This window comes from Anticarsia gemmatalis, chromosome 14 (genome assembly GCF_050436995.1).
Source record: "Anticarsia gemmatalis isolate Benzon Research Colony breed Stoneville strain chromosome 14, ilAntGemm2 primary, whole genome shotgun sequence".
NCBI lineage: Eukaryota > Metazoa > Arthropoda > Insecta > Lepidoptera > Erebidae > Anticarsia > Anticarsia gemmatalis.
In genome coordinates, this window is record NC_134758.1 from 5813394 (window position 1) to 5819077 (window position 5684).

Sequence of the window (5684 nt, forward strand, 5' to 3'; positions counted from 1 at the left end):
GACGGCGCCCTCTCGCGGCGTAGGCGAAAACGGCACTGGCTGGAGTGAAAACACGCCGGTGCGTCGCACCCCACGAATTTCCCCAATGACTTTTCCTCTTGGATGTGGGAAAGGGCGTTTTATTTGGATGTGACAGCTATACTTAAACACTTTGCGACGCGACTCGGATCGCGTAATTAAACCGCAATGTTGTATGACAACGATTAAACTGTCATTTTCGATGTCTGGATACTCGGAACATGAAAATTAAATTGTTTGGGGTATTTGTAATTATTGTTGACAAAGATACGAATGTTTGTTCATTGGATGGAGCATAATTGCTTTGTCGTGAGAAACGCGAATAATTTTTGATGTTCCGGTTTGTATAATACATTTATCAGGAGTAGACTTTATTGCGGACTATTATCGTAAATAATTGTCAGTGGGAAAAAGTTTCGAATGAAAATTACTAGTCAGACATTTTTATTGTGAAAGTTTTAAGTTGGTTCTTTCAGAACTCAATGTTATCGGGACTAAGGTGCGTAGGTGATGTAGGGGGGGCCGCGGAGGCTCACCTAACGCACTACAAAATAAAGTAGACATATTTTCACGTCACTATCTGGCTATCGAACAGTATTTATGTCGACCCCAACTTAATACCTTTATAGCCTTTTTATGCGTATTTATGTGGGTTTCCCTCGCTATTTGTGCTTTGTTACTGTTTACTTTTGTTCAAGAGGGTGATTTTGGATTGTCTTAAATAAAGTAAGTTTTTATGTAAATAAATTGTATATTACCCCACGTTTCGTGTGCCGTAATCTCATAAAGAGTAATTTCTTGACATAACTTGGGTCGCATTAGATATTAGATATAATAAAAATAAGAAATTATACGCTTAGCATTTATTACTAGGTACAAATGAAACATACAGACATAAAAGTAATTAGCTTGGCAGCCGGAAACAATTATAATTCTGTACTCTTATTTTCAATCGTCATTTCAGACGTATAGCTCAAATCCTAGCGGTCGCAGTCGCCGCAAAATATTTGAATAATTACAACAATTATCCAAAAAGGCGTCTAAACCTCTGATTTACATAACGAGCCTTAGAGATTTAATATCCGTCTTCATCTTCACTATGGCAGCACTTGTGCAATATAGTTTTACTGTCCGTCGACGATCCGACGTTTAAGTTCCTGAAGACATTTTAGCTACATTGTTTTAACTAGTAATATAACATTGTTTGAAGGCGTTTCCATTGTTTAAACGTTTCATTTATTTTATTAGCAGTTTAAAGGGTTTTATTTGGCAGTTTGCAGTCTCATCTTATAAGCTTTTAATCTTGAAGTGAATATTCGTATATTTATTTAACATTTAAGTCACAATTTTTATTACAAGACAACAATTGTTGATACATGTACATTAATTAAACATGCATTAAATCACGACTATTTCTCATATGGGTTGGTAGATATCAACGATTACAACCATGATCAATAAATATTCTAGCCAACTAACAATACTGTGCTATATTATACTATCAAATAAGTTCAAGTTTTAAACCAGAGCAAATTTTCCATTGTTAGGATTTAAAACATCTTTATTTAGTGCCTACGCAGTTCCTCTTAACAAGATATTGCTTAGATGTTTTTAGCTCAGACATTATATTATTATCAGCAGTGTGACGATACAGATTAAGAATATTAAATTAAATTCGTAGATATCTTAGCCTACAAAACGTTTAAAAAACATTGATATTTCAACAAAATAAAAGAACAAACTTCTGTACAAAGTCTAAACGAACGAAATCCCTACAGGTTCAAATGTTTGTAATAAAAATTGTTTCGAGAACCTTTCAATGTGTGGATCGCAGATAAACGTACGGAAAAGAGACAGATGAAAAGTTAAATCATTAAGGGAATTTGAATAAAAAAGAATTGAACTTTTTCTAAAGTCAACGTCTCGTAGGACAAATCCCTTAAGATTGCCTCAAGCGGGTTTGCTTTCAACATTAACCTGTCAATAGGGATATAACACTTCGAATCATTTAATGATTGCCCTTCAATCTTTGTGTATTCAAATTTTACCTGGCAACCCAAGAGTTTGCTTAAAAAAAATATTTTGAGATGCTTTTGAGGGTTCGGTGACCAAATGGAAAAACGGTAACCATACTACTAAGTCTTTATTGTCGGTTTGCCACCAGGCTGTATCTCACGAACCGTGAAACCGAGACAGATAAAATTTTCTCGGTGTGTTGTATTTCTGTCACCGCTTTAACATCAAATACCAAAAACAAGAAAAAAAAAATAGGGGACTACCATTTCAAAAACGTTTCTTTTTGGACTTGTCTACAATCCTCTAATATTGATATATTACTTTTTTCTAATATTGGTTTATTTAAAGCTCACAAACTACTGCGCTAGCCAAAAAGAGACGCCAAAAAATCGTTTTAAACAGTCCACTTTTTCACAGACCCTTACATTGGCATATGTGACAGTTATATTAAGTTGCCATTTTCAATGAAAGATGTACGAAAGAAACAAGATAGAGAGACAAAAATCGGATATTAATAAAACCATTGGACCCTCTGGTCTGTGTTGTTTCAACGCAGCTGCCGAAGAAAGATAAGCGACCCCTACTTTTAACTTCCTTGTCTTAAATTGATTTTTGGTGGACTCCCGCTATAAAATGTTTGGTGGACCATCAAGGGTAATAAAAGTTGTTGATTAGTTTGTGGGAGTAGTTTACGATACGTTACTTTTAGTTATGTCATTTTATTGCGTAGGGTACAGAAATCAGTACAATTTTCTTGTGAGTAAAGTACTCCGTATGTACTTAAACTTTATCTTTCGTTTATTTGATTTGTTCTTATGGTCGATAGTCATCTTGTTTAATAAACGATGTTACTCTACATTCATTTTAAATATCATAGCTGATACTTTTTCTTATGAATATTCATCAATAAAGGCTTAAAAAAACATTGGGCGTTGAAATACCTAACAATATTGAACATTACTTTAATCGCGACGCCAGGTTGAACCCTAAAAATGCTACCGGCACCGGTACGGCCAGACGCTTATTAAAACTACGCTTCAAACACATGCTACCAAGCTACAAAAAAGCTGTAGTACCAATAAATTCACAAACAAACCTCTGTAAACTGTATACAAGTTTATCGAAGCGATAGCTGTAGTGGGTATAAATACATATCGATTGAATCGTAGCGCAATTTTTACAGGCAAAAGTTTAAGGTTAAAAATGTAATAAAAAATTAGTTCCCACGGCATCCGCTAGAGGCGCTGATCTATTTTATGCATGATAAATGTGCTTATGTATAGTCGGTTCCCGATAGTCGATAGTGGTAGAAAATCGCGCCACTGCACTAGTCCGTAGATATAAATACATGTCGATTAAATCGATTACAGTTCTCGCTTGAAAGAACTTTTTCCGTTTAACCATTTGTTCACATTGCAGTTCGCAGTTTTGTTTGAGCAAAGTTTGCTGTATTAAGTCGAGTGTTTAGCGTGTATGAGTTTGCAGCTTAAATAAGTTTTGTGTTAAACGAAACAAGTTTATTATGTAAACGTTGATAGTCTGAAGTAGGACTCGGGGACGTTTGTTGTTTAGGAATGTTTTAGTTGTGTATGTAGAGATCTGTGACATCTGACTGAAACATATTATGATATAAATCTTATTAAAATAAAGCCAATCATTTTATATCGTTCAGGAAATTGTTCCTTTTATTTTATATAAGGGGGCAATTATTACTACTACTACTGCTATCGACTATACATTTTAATCTTCTTAGAAAATCTGATCAGTGCCTCTAGCGGGCGCCTTCGGAACTAATTTTACAGTACATTTTAAATGACAAACTCTCGATATGTGACCGTTGAACAGGTCGTATAGGTTAGGTTGTTGTATAGGTCAGTGCAATGATGTTTTTGAGAAACTTAGTTATAATGATTGCTAAGCGAGTTATATGCTTTAACTTATACTGCCATTCCTTTTGATACTTAATCACATTTCTTAATTTATCAGAATAGAATTGTGTTATTAACCTTTCAAAATCCTTACATGTCGAAATAAAATTTTGTTTCGAATTTTCTAGCGAAATTGTTTTAAGATATTCTTAGCAGGCCTTCTCGGCCCATTACTGTCTTCATATATCAAATTCATAAATCCAGACGATTGAACAAGGTTTGTTGATTAATCGATAAACTTAGTCTACCCCGACCATTTTTTATCGTCTTTTCCAATAAAATATTACGCTGGTAATAAGTTCTTATACTGTCCGACACGATCAACAAATAGCATAAGATCCCTAGTTTCTTTCAGTGAATAATATGATTGTTAAATAAAGATTCATGACGCAAGAGAGATGTTTGCTTCCCAACAAGCAATAGTGCAGCAAATATCTAAATGATGGCAGATAAGTGATTATAACTTAGGTTAGGAAGGACTGGCTGATTTGCGGCTCCTATACATATTTAAACTTTAATACTCTAATTCAGCACTTTATTTACCATGTTATTACCTAAAAAGGAACAGAATTATTCTTCAAATAATAAAAAGATACCTAACGACATAAAAATCGGTCTGTAATCAAAAATCCCAAAAAGAAATAATCGTCAAAAGTACTCATGTCAAAAACAACATGACATGGGATTAGGAAGGGCTTCTTTGCTTTCTCTCCCTTACACTGTATCGTTGTATCCGTCTTAATTGTAAGGGCGCCGACACATTAGCAAAGAAGGCGTGATTTATTGCGTAATTGGACAATACTTCACACGATGTATCTTATACTTATATATCTCTAGCATTGTACTTTCAACTTCTAAAGAGTATATTAAAATATAGTTTAGCCATATTTTTAAAGCCACGTTTAAGTACGTTTAGTATTTTGTATACTTTAAGTCTAAAAACGTCAAAAATGAGTGAACCCGAAACTTAACCTGAATATATATAAAGATCTGTTATGAAACAAAACAACTAAATACTCGTCTTCATTATTGCTTTTCATGTACTCATTATCGTGCTTAATGTTTCTAAATAATGATTTCTTAAATAACTTAATTACTTCTCCATTTCTGTTCGAATGCAAAGTTACAGTACTCCTCAAAACGACAGGGTTTAATTAAAGCCATGCACACTGCACAGCACGCTGGCCAAGTGCGGGTTGACAAGCTTTACACACCTTCAAGAACTTTCTGCCAAGCAAGTTTCCTTGCGAAGTTTTCCTTCACTATTAAGGATGTAGTCAAACTAACGAGAAATTCGCTGCAAGTCTGAATTTGAATCATTCGCTTAGCCACCTAAACTGATACGCTACGCGGTGCAGCATTGTTCTTATAACTTTCATAGCAAACGTCTAACCAAGACAAAGTTTTAGCTATAATTTTAAACGGCGGAGTCACGAACGTATTTCGGTCTAACTTATTATTTTTAACAGCAGAACATTTTGTAGTTCTAATCTCGAATTGCTTCGGTCCACAAGGTGCATATAAGTACGTGTTGCTGGATCTAATTTTGAATCTCTTACTGGAAAATATACTTAAGACTTTCGAAAGGAAAGTGTTAAAATTGGCATGAACACGAAGCATTAGTTGATATTAATACGTTGTAAATTTTGACAAGATATTTCGGAAAGACTCACTAAACATGTATTAGTGTAGCTATCGTATCGTCTGTTGTAAAGTGCTCTT